The sequence below is a fragment of the Solanum lycopersicum genome, chromosome 5 (genome assembly GCF_036512215.1).
Source record: "Solanum lycopersicum chromosome 5, SLM_r2.1".
Classification (NCBI taxonomy): Eukaryota; Viridiplantae; Streptophyta; class Magnoliopsida; order Solanales; family Solanaceae; genus Solanum; species Solanum lycopersicum.
The window spans coordinates 48,181,453-48,204,041 of record NC_090804.1 but is presented as its reverse complement, the minus strand read 5'-3'; the positions used below and the strand labels follow the sequence as shown (position 1 = coordinate 48,204,041).

The window sequence follows — 22,589 nt, the reverse complement described above, 5'->3', positions numbered from 1 at the left end:
CAACAAAAATCTTATGCCGACCATAGAAACACAGACCTTAAGTTATGGTAGGTATTATGGTTTACTTGTAGATATCACCCATCAAAGGGGTGATTGTAACACTATGAAAGTTTAAAACATAATCTAGAGACTCACCTCTGTTTCTAAAGTTTTTAAAACCGTTTTATGTTCATAAAATAATGTATATAATCCATATAGGAATTTTTAGAGTCAAAACATTAAGGAACGTCCATGACATCGGAGACCAATGCAAAAGGTGCTAGTGTGCCTTAGCCTATTTCATGGGGTTTTAGGAGTCGGAATTAAAATACTTACGGTTAAAAGGTGTCTAACATATATTAGATTAGTTTTAGTTTAAAAACATCCTGGTACGTCTATCCAAGGAAAATCCTAGGGGTCCTTGAACAGGGCCCTTTATATTTAACTGAAACCTGCCAAATGAGGCAGTGTAGGTAGTAGTTACCTACGCTTGCCATTGACAGGGCGTAGGTGAAACGACCGGGCGTCGATGCCTCCGTTGATGGACAATTATCAATTTTGCAAAAATGACCAAAATGCAAAGTATCTTTCACAAACTAAGGATGTGCAAGACAGTTGGGGGACATGTGCGTCGACTGACCTACGGACCGTAGGTCGCTGTCTGATAGGTCAGTTTTGTAATTTCAAAAATGAGTTTAAATTGATTCATTTAATTAGTTAATTATTATTTTGTTTAAGTAGGGGTTAATTGGTGGTTAATTAAGTTATATGAGTCACTATATAAACTACCCCAATACTAAAATCAACTTAGCACCTCCCAATTCCCAAAAACAAATTACTCTTTATTCTCTCTATTCTCTCTCTCTCTCTCTCCAAAAGAAGAACTCCATTGAGGGACACGTTCAAGGTCATTAGGGAAGAAAGAACAAAATTGTGTCCATCAATCTTCAACAAATATCCAGGTATTGTAACTCTTCACCTTTGGGATTCCTTTCCCCAAAGGTTTCTTTCGAAATTCTTTTTCAAAAAGATATTTCATATGGGTTTTTTCCGAATATGAATTTCATCTTCGTAATTTGATTTTCTATGGTTTATTTTTATTATTATGCATATATTTTAATTTATTATGATCCAATCGTTGTAGTTCTTGATAATTTAAGCTAGTATGAGGAATAGATCATGAATTTACCCTAGTTCCCTAAACCATAGGTTATTAACTACTGTTGAATTGATTTGTAATGATACAATTGAATAAATTATTGTGTTAATTACTATTGAATGTTGTTGTTACACCTTTATTTGTTTGAATTGTATGGTTTATGGTATGACCATGCATGGTTACATGGAAATGAGATTCCAGAAATCTTTGTGATCTCAAACCTTTACTTCAATTATGATGCCTTATATTTCGTGATGAAGTTCAATTGACGTATATCTTGTGATTAGATTAAGTATTTGTGTTATGATTATGCAATTGAAATTTCATTGTACTTGATTAAGAGATTATTCTTAAGATGTAGATATAAGATATATTATGAATTGCCTATGTGCCTTATTACGAGATAAAGATGATAATGTTCAAATATCACATATGAAAGTTGTATAAAATGATGTTCTCATGCTAATTCATATTGAGGTAATGACTATGATTATGCAAGTACTATTCGTATATGACCTAGACCAAGTCATGATTGTTCAAGAATGTCATTTCAAAAGGGACTCTATCTTAGGATCGAGTGAACTAGTAGCGAGGAGTGTCCCTTCTCAAGTAGGGAGGGTAGGTTTAGTATTGTACTAATGAAATTGGAGACTATAATGCACGTTGCTTAAAGAATGTCCCAAGTACATCTCCTATATCTTTAATCATGTTAACCCGTAGGAATACTATTTAGTAGATCAACCTAGATTATATGTTCATGTATTGGAACTACCTTGACAAGTAGTCCACCCTTTCTCAATGTAGGTTTCCATGACACTGGATTTCACATTAGCTCATGTTGTCTATAACTGTTAGTGCAAGATTTTCCCGAAGGTAAAACGTAGTAATAAAGCAAACTCTAACTTGGAGGACTTAATGGATTATACTTAGTCTAGGTAGGAGTATGGGACTCTACCTATACCTTGCACTAGTTGGACTTGAGGGTAGTCTTAGGAAGAGGTTCTTTTGTTCTTATACTATTATCAAATGAATGACATGCTTATGTTTAATATTAATGTTATTGGTCTATATTTCTAAACATAATGATGAATATTAATGTTGCTATTACATGAGATGTTAGGTATTATTCATGATCCTTTAGTTGGTTTGCTTTGTGGAGTTGATTTTGGGGGATTCACTTGGATATTACCAAAAGCTAACTTTGTAAGGGGTTACGGGTAAGGGTTTTGCTTGTGTTGTAATGACATGAACTCTTAAGCATGCTTTGTTTTCATAATATTGTATTGGAGTTGCCTTGACTATGAATCCTAATATGCTATACACATGTTAACTTGACTTATCTTGATGATGTTGTTCTTGTAGTGAATATACTATTTCATTGAGGAATATATGATTATTATCTTATAAATATGTTTCTGTGTTGTTTGTACATATGTTTCTATATTTAGATCAAGTGATGTACTAACCCCTATTTCTTCCTTTTAACCAAACATTTTAGGTTCCAGTGTTTGAAGGGTTCGTGGCCAATTTGAATGGAGTCTTGGATCATTTATCCAAGTGTGGGTATGTTCTAAAGATATGAGGATTGTGCCTTTTCTCATTCTACCGATGTGACTTGCTATAGACAAATGACAACCATTTTACTCTTATTCTTTAAAAAATTGTTGTAGGTCGTAAGTGACAATTATATATTGGTGTAATGTCTATGCCCAAATTTTTTCTATTCCGACAAAGATGGTTTATATGAGACATCTATACTAGACTCTATATTGTTTATATTGTATATGTGATATAAAATTAGAAAAATAAGTAAGCTTCTTATTTGAGGAATCTATATAACTCCCTATGGATATATAATGTGTAAGCGAGAGGTATATGTATACCACATGAAGTTGATGTAGATGAATAGTTTTAAATTTTCTGCACTTTTTAACTATGATATGTAATAACAAATTCTATGAGGCTAGTCTCTGTCCTCTCTGAGGACTTCGACGCAGGTTACATCTACGTGGTGCTCTCTGGATGTGGCAATCATGGTATCTGATCATGAGTTTTAATATTTTGACGATCGATGTCACATTAATCCACGTGTATGTATATTCATACTCATAATTGTGAAGCATACCACACTCATAAATGAGAGACAATATGATGCTTAGGAAAATATCATGTTCTTGTAATACTTTGTCGTCCTCTAAAGTCTTACTTTATGTTTTTTCACGTAAAACATTTATCATAGTTATAGGTGTGAATACTCGAAGGGAAGCCGCAAAAAGGGTCGATGAAGTGATTTCTAATACGAGAGCACATGAAAACGAAGCTCCTCCGAAAGACAACCAAGTGCCTCCACTCGAGCAAGTTCCTATGGATGGTCAAGTTTCGGTTGTTCTTCCACCTATGATGGATGGAGAGATAAGGGAGGAATTATCAATTATGCCCAAGTCATGACCTCTCAAGCTAATGTCATCACTTCTCAATTCCAAGCTATAATTTCTCATGTGAATAGGCAGTTTGGACACGAGTGCCTCAACATGCTAGCACTATGGCCTCACACTTTAGAGACTATACTAGGATGAACACACCTATGTTTGTTCGGGTCAAGAGCGGATAAAACCCTTAAGAATTACTTGACAAGTTATATATGATTCTCTATGATATGGGTGTGACTTCAATTGAGAAGGTCCAGTTTGCGGCCTATCAACTAAAAGATGTGGCCAAAACTTAATACACACAATGGAGAGATAAAAAGGCACTAAGAAGTGGTATGGTTACTTGGGAGATCTTCAAACATCCCTACTTGATAGGTTCTTTCCATAAGTGTTGAGGTAAGCTTAGGTGGAAAAATTCAGCAACCTTCTTAAGGAGGTATGAGTGTACTTGAGTACTCCTTGAAGTTTACTAAATTTTTTCAAGTAAGGTCCATCTTTGGTGTCTAACCCAAGGGCTGAGATGAGTCATTTTCTTACGGGGGTGTCCAAAGACTTTGTACACGAAGGAAGTTTGGATAGGTTTCATGATAATATTAATATCTCTCGTTTAATGTTTCATGCTCAAAAAGTTGAAGAGAGCAGACTAAGGAGAAATAATAGGGAAGCCAAGAGAGCAAAGTCTTATGAAGGTGGTTCTTCTAAGGGGAGGCTGGAAATTCAAGACAAGCCTAGATTCAAGAAGAGGTTCTCCAAACAAGTTCCTTCCAAATTTCCCAAGGCTCATGATGATCGGGTGTCTAACCCTATGTCTTTAAAGGTAAGAGGTACTAGTTCACCAAGTAAGAATCTTACATGTTGAAAGTGTGGTAAGAAAGCATTATGGTGAGTTCCTTGTTGGGACAGCGAATTTCTTTGTGTGTGGCACAAGTGTCCACAAGGTGAAAGATTTCCAAAATTTGATTGTACAAGACACAGGATGTTTGCAATCTCATGCCAGTGGGTCTAATGTTGACGCTCCAAGAAATAATAACTTTTATACTGTTGTCTCTAGGGGTGAACAAGAGACTTCTCCTGATGTGTTGACCGGTATGTATCAAGTCTTCTTTATTGATGTTTATGTACTTGATCCAGGTGCTACATTATATTTTATTACTCCCTTGATAGATAGAAAGTTTGATATTTTGCGTGATGTTCTAAATGAATCTTTTATGATAACTACCCCGGTAGTTGAGTCATTACTTCTAAAGAGGGTATATAGAAATTTTCCTAGAATGTTTCCCAATATATTTATTCATGCTGTAATTAGTAGAACTTGATATGGTTGATTTTTATGGCATTTTGGGAATGAATTTGCTGCATGGTTGTTTTGCTTCCATTGATTGTAGAACAAGAATTATCAAGTTAAACTTTCCTAATGAACCAATTTTAGAGTAGAAGGGGGGAAATTTTATTCCCAGAGGTCGTATCATTTATTGTTTAAGGACTTGTAAGATGATCTCAAAAGGGTAATTATAACATATTGTAAGATTCAAAAATTTAGACTCCAAAAATTCTCCCATTTAGTTAGTCCCCATAGTATAAATTTCTGGAGGACTTTCCGAATGATATTCCCGGAATCTCTCCCGAACGGGAAATTGATTTTTCTATTGACTAGATACCGAGTACAAACCCCGTTTCAGTTCCTCCTTATTGGATGGCTCCGACCTAATTGAAAAAGTTGAAGACTCAACTCAAAGACTTAATAGACAATGGCTTCATTAGACTAGATATTTCTCCATAGGGCGCTCTAATTTTGTTTGTGAAGAAGAATGATGTGTCCCTTAGAATGTGCATTGATTACCATTGTCACAACCCGAAAGTATACCCTAGAATATATCACACTCTCAGAGTTTGACATGGCATATTTGACCTCTCAGAGGTTTTTATAAGCCCTTGACTTCCCCCATTTTATACATGTATGAAAACTAGAGCAAAATTAGAACTTTTCACACTAAAACATCTTTCATACTAAAATCGTACGTAAAGACTATAGTCTCACAATATCTTAGACTCAAGAATAATTGGGACACGTACCATACAATACGAAATATAAAAATACTTGGTCAATACAATACATGAATAAAAGAAATCTGAAGATAACTATGTTCACGAGTCAGATGAGGGCATACATCAAGTATGCTTCAACTACTACTAGATACCAAGCTTGCCTCAACGACACGTGTCACCTGATATCCACACCTTTAAAGATTAGAAAAATGGATTAAATAAAAAAACATGTACTAAGTATGAAACAATGCATAAAATCATGACAAACGAACTTCTGTAAGAAATATGCTCTTTTTTATCAAAACATCATAGTAAAAGCATAAGAATAAAATTTCAATACCAAACATTATATTCAGAAGACTTTTAAAAAACTAGCCAATTTACACCAACTTCACTGTAACCTTAAAGTGAGCTTACAATCACTTCACTATAATTTTACCAATTGTTCACATTTCATAATATAACATCAAAATATATCCAAAGCACATAAATATGAGATAATCCTACCCAAGATGATTCTTAGGCTCCAATTAGTGAGTTATGAAGCGATCGACCATACTATCCCTTCTCACACACGTAAGAGATCCTTTTGAATATCTAGAGTAAGGTCATTCCTACTTCATTCTATAATAGATATATACCATATGACAGTCTCCTACAAAAGGTTATGAAAAGACTTAAGTACATCAAGAAGAGAACGCCCATACACCCTCTCCAAAATTACCTAAATACTCTATAAGATTTCCTATGTTTAGATCATATCTACTTTATCAATTTACTTCCCTATCTAGAGTTATTCTTTAGACTTCACTAGGTAAAACAACAAGATACAATCCTTTCTGCTCCATTCACACCTTAACAAGGCAACATTTAAACTACTCTAGATAAGGATATATTAATTAACAAGCTTAGTAAATAAAGTCATTATCTTCTTTACTTCATTTAAGAGAAATTCAACACATAAGGACATTCAAGTAATATACTTCAAGAATACTTAGGGACTCACTCACTAACACTGTCGAATCCTCATCGTGCAATGTTTAGATAGCATCCCATACCACCACCTAAACTTCGTAGAACTTCTCCAATACTAATAGGTATCACATATGATGAGAATAGGAAATAACCGACATACACCATGCTATCTATGAATGGAATCTAGAGTCATGAACCTACTTCGATGGAGGTTTCTTATACCGTCCAATGGTAGAAGTAGGACACATCCTTTGTATGATGTGGTTAAGCAATATCGAAGGTTTGTTTGTTGTCTAAAGTCAACTTAGTTAAGAGAAAATTAAAAAGGATACTCAGTATAAGGATCATTATTCAACTCTCACCCTAAGATTAACTTTACAACTAAATGATACTTGTAACCATAGGCTTGCCCTTGTTATCACTTCTTTAAGTTCACCATATTAGTCTCTTAGGATCATGATAGGACTTTCTTCACTTGTAATGTAGGCTCAGGGTCAGGTATGACTCATATGGATTCATTTTAGTGCCTGTTGCCCTTATTGACATTACGGCTAAGCTTCCTTCCTCTTTCATTGTCTATTATACACCACTCCTTTTTTATTGTATTATTTGCCTTGTTTTCTCCTTTCATTCTCCTTTTGCGCAATGATCCTTCTTTAAACACTTATTTCATATTATTTTGTAAAATTCTTTACATGATTTCTAATTTGATTGAATCACTTCTCTTCTTCAGTATTTATTTATGTATTTCCTTTCACATTAATCCTTTCAACCCCACTTTTCAGACCATTACTTATAATATCCACCCTCAACTCAAGTCTTTGTCAATAGTCGAGTTACACAATACCCAAGGTTGCGTATGGGCTTAGACGAGATAGGTTTGTGCATTACCCACCCTCAACTTATTCTTTTTGCCTATGTTGTGGTGGACATTTCCAACGAGGGAGTAGGTCCAACACATTATTCCCAGGGAATATGAGTTGGGGTACAAAATACAGGTCCATTTTAAATCAAGATATTTGGATAAAAAAATGGATCAATTTCATTTGGTATTCTTTTATTAAGGATATACATTGGCTAATTTGATTAAGGGAGTATGATCCTATCCTAATTGTGTAACACAAGTTACTTTTTGGAGGACTAACCAGGCATATTCAATATAGGTACCAACAGTGGAACAATCAAACATCCTCACACTCTCCTAAAACCTCATCGCCCTACAAAATTATATGACACCTTGTTTGAGTGTCAGATTGAGGGTCATTCAAGTGTGTATCTCTATGTCATGCTTATAGCCAACACATTTAACATTCACTATGCCTAACCATGCAAGCATTCTTATTAGAACGGGATATCATTTATATTTTAGGCATCTTGGTTTAGACTTCACACTTCACACTTTGTAAAAGATAGTAACATGCAGGTTCAACAGTAAAATAATCAGTCTCTTGGGGCAACTGAAAACACGCAAGAAATCCCCAAGAGAGGATCGTGAGTTGGGATACTCAAACTTCACCCTAACACTCACTTTCTATTTACCCCATCTTAAACAACAAAGCATGCAATAGTTCCCAATGAATAAAAAATATAAGAACAAGGTGGTAGATGAAGCAAACCTATGGCGCATAGCACTGAAGATCAATAAGTAGGTGGGTTCAATTTCTTGACCCTGCTAAATATGTAGTAGAGACACCTTCATTAGTGTCCACAACAATGTCAGAACCCTTAGTGGTGATCCTCTCAACATCATCAAGCCTAGAGCTAGATGCTCCAGCAACTAACTCACGAGCTCTCATCTGCTGGGCCACCTCAAATACAAAAGAAGCTCTCCTCGCGGCATCCATTTCATTGCGCTCCTTCTTCCTAGACCGAAAATCATCACTATATCTTGGTTGGTGCCTCATGTTAAGCTCACGTGGAAGAGGCGGTGGAGCAATTGTGCTACGGAACAGTGCACTAACCATTGTATTTTCAACAAGATCCACAGGTGTGTGGCCTCTGGATTGTGTACCCGCACATCCAAAATGATATCAACATCAACCCTCAAACTCGCCATAATAGCCTGGAATGTCGTCAAATCAATAGTGGGGGCTAGCGGTGCAGGGACTCTCTTCTCAAAAGCATCAAGGCACTGGTGGACCGCCTGATTCTTCCTCATAGTTTGCAGGGCAAATTCCTTCTTCACCCGATCCTCAGCCTCGAAAATAGACTTCTACATCCAAGGCTTGATATTATGCAGATATGTGGCCATCTGGGCCTCTAGTTTTTGGATCCTATGAATCAGGACTGGTGCTACGCATGGTGTAGAATCGGAGGAACTCCGTGCTGCTCTAGTACCCAGGGCAGATACAACCGGGATGGTGTTAGTAGGCCTAAAGTATAATGATCATCCCCTTAGGGTTGATCTGTCGTATATGTAAGATTCTTACCGATTGACTACACCTCCACTCAGGGCCCTATATTTGGCTCTGGCTCATTTGCCTCATCCCTGATGAGACTGAAGTACACTATCCCAATAGGAATCCACAAAACATAAATGTGCCAAATGGGATCTCCAGAAGCCCCGCACAACTCAAAAATAATAAAGGGAAAGGGGTAAGTGGTTATGGCCTTAAAAGCCCTCTCATGGATGATTGTCAGCAAAAGCCTCGGAAAATCAATCTCAAACCCCGGGACCATGGCAGCAACATAGACAACTTTATCCCACGTGAGTATATTGTCTGCAGCTTGTGGGAGATAGGCGGTGGTTCACCAAAAGCCAAATGAAATTAGAAGCTAATGTGAGGTTGTCATTCTTGATAAGGACTCAGGGATCCAACACCCAATCTGCACCCTCGATATCTACGGATATGTGTTGGGCAATCTGCCTCTTGGTGGTATCTCTCGCATCCTTGTCTCAGTGGAAATATCCCTTCTTAATCATGTACCACCAGTAGTCAAACTCAGGGGTTAGGGGGGCCCTGTTGGAATCTGTGTCAACACGGTATAAGAAACAATGAATGGGGGGGCAAAGGGATATCTACCCGGCGGCCATGGACTTGAACATAGGTAAGTGTTGTCTGTTTGGCGAAATTAGACAACCTATCCAAAGAATCCCTGAGAGTCAGTACATAAAAAACATAGAATTCTCGCTCCAACTCCTCATTGTAGAGTCCCACACTCCTAGCCCTCCACTCGAGCTGGTGGTGGAGAAAGAGGTCATGTATTGAAGGAACAATGTGTACACTCCCTATAAGAACCCAACGCTTAATTGTTAGAGTTTGATTCATGAACCCCTTATCATTTTGCATTTTTCCGTCCCTATTTGTTTGGTGTTTCCCCACTACGCACCACCAGTTAGGCTCATCAACAACAAGTGAAGGATCTTCATGTCGGGTTTACGGAGCAACCTCTAAACTCTAGGAGTCATCAATCAAGGCAAGGTGGGAAGGTGCATCATAAATAATTGCTTCCTCTAAACAAGAACCTAAGAAAGTGTCCTCATTCCACCCTAAAGAGTGATTCGACTCAACAACGGAATCCTCCTCCAAGCCAGACGCTCCGTTTGAACTTGAGGAAGACCTCGAAGGTGTGCTGGTCAGTGTTCACTCCTCCTTAGGTGGTAGAGCCTTAAGATCTAATTTTGGGGCCTTTTGCAAAGATGGTTTCGTGGGTGGATACTCGCGATGATTCATATCTAACTCAAACTTCGTTAGATTGAACTACACATCACCTCAATCAAGAGCTGCAACCAATGACCCATATTATTCAATACCATAACTCTCAAATTTCATGATCACTGCCACTACTGCCTCAACATCAAGCCATTCTTCGATTTATACCTCATACGTACTGACAACCCTGTAAGATATGCAGCGACCATTTGGATCTAACAAATGTTAAAAAGTAAATTCTTCATTATTTAACAAATCTTTCATCATCCCTTTCGCCATGTCAATGAAGGAGCGATGCGTAGAAAGGAACGAACTCCTAAGAATAATAAGCACCTCAAAGTCCATATCAATGTCAAGAATCACAAAAATTGGTGGGAAATATAGATGACTCCACCTTCATAACACATAACTACACCATTTCGGCCTACAGCAAAACCACGTAAGTGTAGCCTAAACTAGAAAAAAGTGTGGCCTTTGAGAAAACTCAACACTTTTGGATATTCAGGAACACTTTTTAGGGGCTGCCCAAATGAAGCATAACCTTTGACAGTAGGCAACACGTTTTAAATCTTGCCATATTTGGCAACAATTATAAAGCGTAGCCAAATAGGTATAAGGGCATGCTTTGAAGACGTGCATTAGCAATATCTATTTATTGTTAGACTACACTTAACAGCGTTGCCTTTAAGATTTATTGGTCACACTTAAAAAGTGTTGCCTTTTATTGGTCATCTATTGTAACATTTGTAAAGTGTAACTTTATATCTCATCTATTGCATCACTTATAAGGTGTTACTTTATATGTCAGCTATAGCAACACTTATAAATTGTTACTTTATATGTCATTTATAGAAACACTTATAAAGTGTTGATTTTATATCTCATCTACAGCAACACTCACAAAGTGTAACTTTATATCTACCTAAAGCAACACTTACAAAGTGTAACTTCAACATTTATAAGCCTACATGTAGAACAAATATATATAATATATTTACATACATACAAGTGACCTAAAACATAAAATGAACAAGTTAATCAGTAAATTGAAGCTAAATATTTCAAATAAACTTCGAGAAATATTTCATGTACAACCAAAACATAGATAGTGATTGCTTAAATATCTCTATTATCAACAAGTTCCAAAAACCCAAAAGTGTCATTCAAACATATATGACAACAATAAAAAATTTTCTTCATCTTTTGCCACAATGGATCGAGTTTAATACTGGCCAAATTCAAATTCAATTACCTGCATTTTCCTACACATTTAAAATAAAATTATGAGTTTGTGAATTAATTGTGGAAGTGCATAATCAGAGAGAATTCACTGTAAGACAACCATCCAAATCTAAATACAATTTAAATGTAAAAATTACACATTATAAGTCTACAACATTTGTGCAGTCTTCTGTTGTTGGCTCTCAAAAATTAAACTTCAAAATTTTAAATTGTGCAGTATTCTGTTGTAAACTTCAATGTAAAAATTACACAAGTAGTTCAAACAAATCAGTGATGACCACTGGAAACAAGGTTCATAACATAGTTTAGAAGTGTCCACAAAAATCAATACATAACAACATGACATGATATTTTTAAAGAACTGCTGCATAGTGCAACTGCTGAAGGAAGATGGGGAAGTCTGACTAAGTGTAGGGTTATGCAGACCACGACGTTACATCGTGACTGTGACGGTCTGTCTTGCAGGTTCGTCATGAAGTTCAGAGAAGTAATCCCAGTACCCATATTCCAAGACATTAACTAAGTGTGGGGTTATGGAGTCCACAGCGGTCCGTCGTGACTGTGAAGGTCCGTCCTGCAGGTTCGTCATGAAGTTCAGAGAAGTAATCCCAGTACCCATATTCCAAGAGCTTAAGTGTTTTGGAACGGAGACCCTCAACGGACCGTCGTGTCTTTGAAGGTCCGCAGGTGGCAGCGTAGTGCAGCTGGTGAAGGAAGATGGGGGAGTCTAAGTGTGTGGTTACGGAGTCCACGACGGTCCGTCGAGTCTCTGACAGTCCGTCCTGCAGGTTCTTCATGATGTTCTGAGAAGTAATCCCAGTAATCCACGTACCCATATTAAAAGAGAAGTAATCTCTGGGTCAAGGTTCATCATCAAAAAGTGAACAAAAAAAACACAAACAAAAAATACAGACAAGAGAAATGTTTAGTAAGAAGAGAAGGAATTCTATAAAAAGACACAAACAAAATATTGAACAAGGTAAAGATTTAACAGTCTGTGAATAAAAATTAGAGGACCTGGTTGCAAGAAAATCCCCTGCAGATTTTCCACTCCAATTTCTTTGCCTTGTCTGTTGTTTAAACAAGTAACCGTTAAGGATCTATCAAACATAATAAATCTACCCACAAGATCTTATATTAATGGTCAAGCTTTAGATGGTTTCTCTACCCTACAAAGGTAAAGGTTTTCAAACCATTAAACTCTATACTAATAACAATAGTATTATAATTGTCTAGAATGTAGACATTTTAATCACATGGTGCAGCACATTAATATGTTAGCCACAGACTGTTCAATTGAACAATACTAAAAGAACAGTTATTCAACTAATGATTCGAATACTTAAACCAAAAACAAAAACATTCTTAACAATTATAAATTGGTGGACAAAACATAGACAAGTAAAAATAAGTTTTGAATTTCATTACCAAGAAAACCAACTAAACTAGAAGAAAAACAATATTGACATTATTAACAGAGAATTTGAAATACAAAATACCTTTTGAAGAACCGAATCTTAAGTTGACCCCGAAGAAAATGGAAGATTTGTGCCTCTTACAGCTTGTGCACTACTTGCATCAATAGGTGAAGCAAACATAGATCCAACACACCCTGGTATATCTTGAAAATTCAATCCAGAGTTGTTTTGCAGCAATTGATTGAATAAATGTCGCATTTCTTCTCTAAATTCTTCCTTAGAGAAGTGATTTCACCGGCATGCTTTTGTTTTAGATTTTTAATTTCCTCATCTTTCTTCAAAGAACTTGTTGTCACTGATCTACCATAGAACCTAAATCAACCAGGCTTCTCGTTTCCAAACACTGCCCTAAATACATCATCAGCTGTTTCCCCAGAATTTTGGCGATTTTGAAGCTCAGCCTATTGAAAAAAATTGGCATCCATAATGAATTGTAAGTACTATTTCTTTTCCAATCCTATGATAGCTATCAAGCATTAAAACATTATGAAAGCTTTTCGTAAAAAATAATTAAACAATGTCGACAAATAATTGATATCTCCTCGAACATGCAAAAGAAGAGGAAGAAGAAGAAGAAGGCATACGTGATTAAAATTTAATGTAGTAAAACTCCCCACAATATAAATGTTAAGTATGAATAAAGTTCACTAATAATCCTCTTTGAAAAACTTACTATTGCAATTTGGGTATCAGCCTGGATTTCCTTTCCCGTCTTGGTAGGAAATGCAATAAATATTTAAGGCTTTGATGGTTCTTCGTTGTTGTCTTTGGCTGCACGCTACAGATTAAATCAAATTTTTAAAAATCAGTAAGTTGTTATAAAGTACAAAAAAATGAAAACAAATTTTGTATGAAATGTCAGCTAACTATTACAAATGCCACGCGTACTCTAGCAAAATTAATAGGTCCCATTCGATGCCTCAACTTTTGTTTTTTCCTGTTTTGAGAATTCATCTCGCATATAGCCTATTGTTAAAAACAAAGACATAATTGAATTGATATGTATAAAAAGAATAGATATGACAAAGAATTAGTCGATGAGTGGAAATGCACCATTTTAACCTTACTTGAACAGTTGGGTGTTTCCAATAATCGATCAACTAGAGAAATTGATTATGTGGAATGCCATCAGAACATTTTGCTAGATTTTCCTCAAGTATACTGTTTTTATCAAAAAATGGCATCCATAATGAATTGTAAGTACTATTTCATTTCCAATCCTATGATAGCTATCAAGCATTAAAACATTATGAAAGCTTTTCGTACAAAATAATTAAACAATGTCGACAAATAATTGATATCTCCTCGAACTTGCACAAGAAAAAGAAGAAGATGAAGGTATACATGATTAAAATTTAATGTAGTCAAAATCCCCACAATATAAATGTTAAGTCTGAATAAAGTTCACTAATAATCCTCTTTGAAAAACATACTATTGCAATTTGGGTATCAGCCTGGATTTCCTTTCCCGTCTTGGTAGGAAATGCAATAAATATTTAAGGCTTTGATGGTTCTTCGTTGTTGTCTTTGGCTGCACGCTACAGATTAAATCAAATTTTTAAAAATCAGTAAGTTGTTATAAAGTACAAAAAAATGAAAACAAATTTTGTATGAAATGTCAGCTAACTATTACCAATGCCACGCGTACTCTAGCAAAATTAATAGGTCCCATTCGATGCCTCAACTTTTGTTTTTTCCTGTTTTGAGAATTCATCTCGCATATAGCCTATTGTTAAAAACAAAGACATAATTGAATTGATATGTATAAAAAGAATAGATATGACAAAGAATTAGGCGATGAGTGGAAATGCACCATTTTAACCTTACTTGAACAGTTGGGTGTTTCCAATACTCGATCAACTAGAGAAATTGATTATGTGGAATGCCATCAGAACATTTTGCTAGATTTTCCTCAAGTGTACTGTTTTTATCAAAAAATGGCATCCATAATGAATTGTAAGTACTATTTCATTTCCAATCCTATGATAGCTATCAAGCATTAAAACATTATGAAAGCTTTTCGTACAAAATAATTAAACAATGTCGACAAATAATTGATATCTCCTCGAACTTGCACAAGAAAAAGAAGAAGATGAAGGTATACATGATTAAAATTTAATGTAGTCAAAATCCCCACAATATAAATGTTAAGTCTGAATAAAGTTCACTAATAATCCTGTTTGAAAAACTTACTATTGCAATTTGGGTATCAGCCTGGATTTCCTTTCCCGTCTTGGTACGAAATGCAATAAATATTTAAGGCTTTGATGGTTCTTCGTTGTTGTCTTTGGCTGCACGCTACAGATTATATCAAAAGAAATTATAAAAAATCAGTAAGTTCTTATAAAGTACAAAAAAATGAAAATCAAATTTTTTATGAAATGTCAGCTAAGTATTACCAATGCCACGCGTACTCTAGGAAAATTAATAGGTCCCATTCAATGCCTCCTTTTTTTTTTCCTATTTTGAGAATTCATCTCGCATATACACTATTGTTAAAAACAAAGAGATAATTGAATTGATATGTATAAAAAGAATAGATATGACAAAGAATTAGTCGATGAGTGGAAATGCACCATTTTAACCTTACTTGAACAGTTGGGTGTTTCCAATACTCCATCAACTGGCGAAATTGATTATGTGGAATTCCATCAGGACATTTTACTAGCATATCCTCAAGGGTACTGTTTTTATCAAAAAATAATGAATTGTAAGTACTATTTCATTTCCAATCCTATGATAGCTATCAAGCATTAAAAGATTATGGAAGCTTTTCGTAAAAAATAATTAAACAATGTCAAAAAATAATTGATATCTCCTCGAACTTGCACAAGAAGAAGAAGAAGAAGAAGGCATACGTGATTAAAATTTAATGTAGTTAAGCTACCCACAATATAAATGTTAAGTCTGAATAAACTTCACTAATAATCCTCTTTGAAAAACTTACTATTGCAATTTGGGTATCACCCTGGATTTCCTTTCCCGTCTTGGTATGAAATGCAATAAATATTTAAGGCTTTGATGGTTCTTCGTGTTGTCTTTGGCTGCACGCTACAGATTATATCAGAAGAGATTTTAATAAATCAGTAAGTTCTTATAAAGTACAAAAACATGAAAATCAAATTTTGTATGAAATGTCAGTTAAGTATTACCAATGCCACACGTACTCTAGCAAAATTAATAGGTCCCATTTGATGCCTCCTTTTTTGTTTTTTCCTGTTTTGAGAATTCATCTCGCATATAGCCTATTGTTAAAAACAAAGAGATAATTGAATTGATATGTATAAAAAGAATAGATATGACAAAGAATTAGTCGATGAGTGGAAATGCACCATTTTAACCTTACTTGAACAGTTGGGTGTTTCCAATACTCGATCAACTGGCAAAATTGATTATGTGGAATGCCATCAGGACATTTTGCTAGCATATCCTCAGGGGTACTGTTTTTATCAAAAAATAATGAATTGTAAGTACTATTTAATTTCCAATCCTATGATAGCTATCAAGCATTAAAACATTATGAAAGCTTTTCGTTAAAAATAATTAAACAATGTCGAAAAATAATTGATATCTCCTCGAACTTGCACAAGAAGAAGAAGAAGAAGAAGGAATACGTGATTAAAATTTAATGTTGTCAAACTCCCCACAATATAAATGTTAAGTCTGAATAAAGTTCACTAATAATCCTCTTTGAAAAACATACTATTGCAATTTGTGTATCAGCCTGGATTTCCTTTCCCGTCTTGGTACAAAATGCAATAAATATTTAAGACTTTCATGGTTCTTCGTTGTTGTCTTTGGCTGCAATCTACAGATTATATCAAAAGAAATTTTAATAAATCAGTAAGTTCTTATAAAGTTCAAAAAAATTAAAATCAAATTTCGTTAAAATGTCAGCTAAGTATTACCAATGCCACGCGTACTCTAGCAAAATTTATAGGTCCCATTCGATGCCTCTACTTTTCATTTTTCCTGTTTTGAGAATTCATCTAGCATATAGCCTATTGTTAAAAACAATGAGATAATTGAATTGATATGTATAAAAAGAATAGATATGACAAAGAATTAGTCGATGAGTGGAAATGCACCATTTTAACCTTACTTGAACAGTTGGGTGTTTCCAATACTCGATCAACTGGCAAAATTGATTATGTGGAATTCCATCAGGACATTTTGCTAGCATATCCTCAAGGGTACTAGTTTTATCAAAAAAATTCTTTTTAATTTTTTGGTTGTGTCGCCTCCAAGCATCACGAACATCAGTCATCACCCACTTCTTTCCTTCAACTGGAAGTAGAAATTTTGACTATGCAAAATAAAATATATTTAGTTTCAGTAAGTAAAAAAAAATGAATTCTTAAGAGTGGTTGTTTTTACATTGACGTATTCCCACATGCGCTTTTTAGTATCATTTAGCACCACATTCCAACTAGTGTACATCAAGCTGATGAATCTAGGATATCTTGAAATTGTTCCTATGAAGTTTCTTAATTGTGACATCATCTTATTAGAAGGTCCCACCGCTTGTCCTTTATCAAATGTCGCCTCCTTTATTTCTTCCAAATTTCTTGCTTGAATATCCTTACATGTTGTATGTCCTCGAACTTTTTTTGGCTTCGACATTTCAAGATTGATGTAACAGACATGAAATAAGATATTTCTTTTATAATGAGTTCTAAATCTTACACGGTTTACAACATACATTTTGTACTACAATCAATGTCAATTTCCTCTTCTTGTTCCACACTATCATCCAATCCTTTGTTATATTCATTAATAATAGGAGTATGCATAAATTCGACATCACTTGTTGTGTTGTGGTCACATTTTGTTTCATCATCTTTGAGTATCCCTTGATCTTTTAGAAACTGATCAAGAGTACTAGCTTGTATGACCGGCTTCCTCTTTACTTGTTTGCAATTCGGTAGATCAGGAATATCATGTCGTACCTCTCTATTACCTAGTGTTGTTCCAGGCGCGTGTGCTGAAGCAATAACATCTTTATTGAATGACGTATGGAACCTAGAATTATTCATAGGAAGTTTAGTTCCATTATCTTGAATGGACTCTTAAAATTGAAATAACCTCTGTTTAGTTTGTCCTTTCCCAGCAATAATACGTAAGGTTCTAAGCTCTTCCATTGAAGACAATTGAATGACTGATTTGTGCCAAAGTAATTTACTCTATCCTTGTTGTGGAATGAAATCCTCAAAATTCTTTCTTTTATGTGATATTGGTTCCTGCTCTTTCTTAGCTTTATCATTGCGTTCATTTGCAAGTCGTTCTCTCTTATCTTGAATTTGTTGGCCAATTCAGCACTTGATCGGTATTGCATATCAACATCAAGATTCTTCAATGGTATTTGAGCTTTGTTTGGATTCAAACCCTTTTTCTTTAGCATCGTTGATTGATTCATTGTTTTTGCTTTGTTTAAATCTCTTCAATTTGTTTCCCAATAGTAAGTAAACCTAAAAAATAATAAGATTGTTTAAGTGAAAAAAGTAGCAGGACGGATTCAAATTTGAAGAAATACATGAACAAACAGAAAAAATTCATAACATATGAAACAAGATATTTCAAACAACTGTAGACGCGACTTTATGCCATTATTATTGTTCCCTAGTTGAACAACTTTGTTAGTTATTCGTGTCACATACCCAATGTTTCCGATCCTTGGTGATGTTCTTCCCTCAACAGAGGCCATTGGTTGCATCTACATTTAAAAATTGGAGAGCTTCTTATTACTTAAATTAATAAAAGGTAAAGAGTTGTACCTCTCTCGGAGCGACAAACTCGGGACAACGACCAAACCAGAAGCAACTTCAAACTACAGAGTTGAATTCCTCTAATGCCAACTGCCTGATAATAAAATGAAACAAGAAATTATATAAATAACAAACAACCAAATCAAGCAAAAATAAGCTAGAAGTATAGGTTCCTCAATATAATAATAATCAGATAATAAGGCAACATATTACATTCGACAGATTAGATATATTAATGTATTTTACCAAATAAAAATATTATATTACAAAAACAGTGAGTAATCACTATATGATCATCACAACAATAATGAAACTCATGGTGTGTCTTATTCAGACTCTTCTTCAGACTCGACTTCGTCATCAGACTCATCTTCATACTCATTTTCAGACTCGTCTTCAAACGCATCTGAAAACTCATCTTCATACTCATTTTCAGACTCATCTTCAAACTCATCTTCAAACACCTCTTCATACTCGACTTCAATTTGTTGATTGACAAATTCCTCCACAGGCACATCAATGATTGTTTCTGGTAAATCAGTCCTTGTTAAGAGTACTTCACCATTATCTTTTGGTATAGATGGACCCTTCGAATGTTGAGATTGCTCATTTTCATAACTTTGTAGGAGATTAGATTCAACTTCATCACCCATGTTAAACAAGTCTCTTGGAACAGTCTCCATAACATAATTTTATCTTGATCATATGGATCTTGCACATAGAAGCATTGGTGTACTTGAGATGCAATCACAAAAGGCTCTTCCTGAGAGCATCTCTTGTTAAAGTAGACATAAATAAGGCCATAAACATCTTTTTCAACCTCATACCAATCACACTTAAATAAAACAACCTTAAAATGGCTGTAATAGTTTAATTCAACAATATCAACTATTCTACCATAATAAGTCAAATATGCAGCAATCGGATTTTTATCCTTTAAGCTTGCAAAGCTTGTAGTTGAGGCAATTAGTGTAACACCACTATTTTATGTTTTATGCCTTGCATCACGCTGCCTAACATGGAATCTATATCAATTTATGAGATACCCAAAATATCTTTTTGCAATAGAATTTGGTCCTCTAGATAATTGTTTTATCAAATATGGCACATCCTCTTGCAAAGCACGAGTTTCAATCCATTGAGAGAAGTTTTGATAATGATTCTTGGCTTTGCTCCATTTTGATCTTCGTGACTGATTATTAACCTCTTGCTCATTCTCTCTACAAAACATTTACTCTATTTGTTAACATAATAAATTACTATAAGATAAAAAATTAATTATACAAATGGAATGCTATATTCAAATTAAGGTACCTAATATATTCTTGAACATCTTCATAATTTCCCAATAAGTATGCATGTGCCTGACTTAGTGACTTGTCATCTAAAATGATTGGATCAGTTTTCTTTGCTCCCAAAGGAACTCCTTTGTTAGAAAACAAACTCGCAGGTTCTGCGTAACTTGGGTCACATTAATCATTGTTTCGCGCTCTCCTATTAAATCTGGTATTCACACCCCGATGCAGATAATTTGAGAATAAATTCATCCAATCTATTCCCACTCGTGTCTCTGCTATGTAACCTTTTGGAAAACGCCTTTTGCGAACGTATGATTTGAATGTACCCATTTATCTTTCAGTGGAATACATCCATCGATTTTGCAATAGGGCACGTAATCTCACTTCATTCACCAAATGAATAGGCAAATGAATCATGACATCAAAAAATGAAGGAGGAAAAATTTGCTCCAACTGTTTTACTGTTTCTATGATCTCTACTTCTATACAATCCAGTTCCTCCAATGTGATTACTTTTTGGCACAAACGATGGAAGAAGGAACTTAGACGAATCAAAGGAATAGCCACATGATCAAGAAGAATGCTTTTAATTTGTATTGGAAGCAAGTAATGTAACATGAAATGAGCATCATCGGTTTTATAATTATATACCTTTCTTTCATTCAAGTGCACACACCTAGATATATTGGAGGAACTACCATCACGTAGCGTGGCTGTCTTTAAAACTCCACAAAAGATGGATTTCTCTCCATTTGTCATTGAGAAGCACGCCTTTGTAAACTTTGTTCTCTTACTATCTTATGTATCTTGTGGATGAAGGTTCTTCCTGAGTCCCATATCTTTTAAATCATACCGTGCTTTTGCATGATCCTTTGTTTTTCCTGAAATATCCAAAAGAGTTCCAAGTATGATTTCAACTATGTTCTTCTCGATGTGCATTACATCAAGGTTGTGACGTAACAAGTTGTGCTGCTAGTAAGGTAATTCAAAAAAAATTGACCTTTTTTTCCATGGGCCATCATTTGATCTCTTTTCTTCTTCCCAAACACTTTTGCAAAATCACGTAAGCAATTAATAACATCAATTCCCTTTAAAGGAGATGGAGGAGGCCTAAATTTAGTTTTTCCATTGAATGATCTTTTGTTTGATCTCCATGGATGATCCATCGGTAGAAAAACCAGATGATCCATATAGAACATTTTCAGACTATGTTTAAGATAGAGAGAATTAGTGCCATAGTTACAATAAGGGAAAGCAAACTTTCCTTTTGTACTCAAACCAGATAACATAGCATATGCAGGAAAATCACTAATTGTCCACATAAGAGCTGCCCGCATTTGAAAAGTTTCATTTCTGGAAGCATCATATGTTTCAACCCCAGAACCCCATAATAATTTTAACTCGTCTATCAATGGTTGTAAGTAAATATCAATGTCATTTCAAGGTGATCGCGGTCCAGGTATAAGCAAAGAAAGTATGGAATATTCAGATTTCATGCACATCCAAGGCTGCAGATTCTAAATCATCAACACAACTAGCCATGTGCTATGTGATATACTCATGGTTCGAAATGGATTCAATCCATCACTTGACAATCCAAGTCTCAAATTGCGACAATCTTGTGCGAAATCTGGATGCACCCTATCAAAGTCTTTCCATGCTAGACGATCAGCAGGATGCCTTAACTTTCAATCTTTAGAACGTTCCTCTTCATGCCACCTCAATGAATCTGCCGTCTTTGAGCACATAAATAGCCATTTGAGTCTAGGAATTGATGGAAAGTGTCTCAAAGTCTTTGAAGAAACTCGATGTTGTTTTTTTCAAGACTCAAGCTCACTATCACTTCTAGGAGCTTGAATATATCGTGAAGCTCCACAAGTACAACAAAATTCGTCATCCTTATGATCATTCCTAAACAACATGAAATCATTTGGACATGCATCAATTTTATCAAATCCAGACCAAGATTCTTAACCATAGACTTGGTTTTATTGTAAGACTGAGCAATGTTCAACTCAGGCACCACCTCTTTTAATAACTCTAGAAGAGAAGTGAATGATTCATTGCTCCATCCATGTAAACAATTCAACAAATATAAGCGAAGTGTGAATGATAATTTAGAGAAACTTATACAACCAGAATATAATTCTTGGTTTGCCTCTTCATGTAAGCTATAGAATTTCTTGGCATCTTTATTTGGACCATCATAAACTCCTCCAGCCTGTGCAACATCTCTAAATTTATCATTCAACAACCCATCAATATAATCACACGAGTAATCCATATCATCATCAACATTCAACTTGATATCCCATTCCCCGTGATTGATCCATCTAGTATAGCCTTTAACGAATCCATAGCATATTAGATGATCATACACTACATTCCTTCGGTTCCAAAGAATATTACAACATTTCGCACATGGTCACTGAATTTTCTCTCCATAGGGATCTCCATAAGAGTAAGCAAAATCTAGAAATTATTCAATGCCATCAATATACTCTTTGCTATAGCATGCTAAATTCATCCAATCATTCGATGGGATATGTGAACTCCTAGAAGAAT

General features: G+C 35.1%; 1 long non-coding RNA gene across 1 annotated transcript; it reads left to right on the top strand.

Moving 5' to 3' along the window:
- The first annotated feature begins 810 nt into the window (after positions 1–810).
- On the top strand, positions 811–3,038 carry LOC138348426 (uncharacterized). Its single transcript, XR_011221032.1, has 2 exons — positions 811–941; positions 2,637–3,038. It is a non-coding gene; the product is annotated as an uncharacterized lncRNA (long non-coding RNA).
- Positions 3,039–22,589: the final 19,551 nt, after the last annotated feature.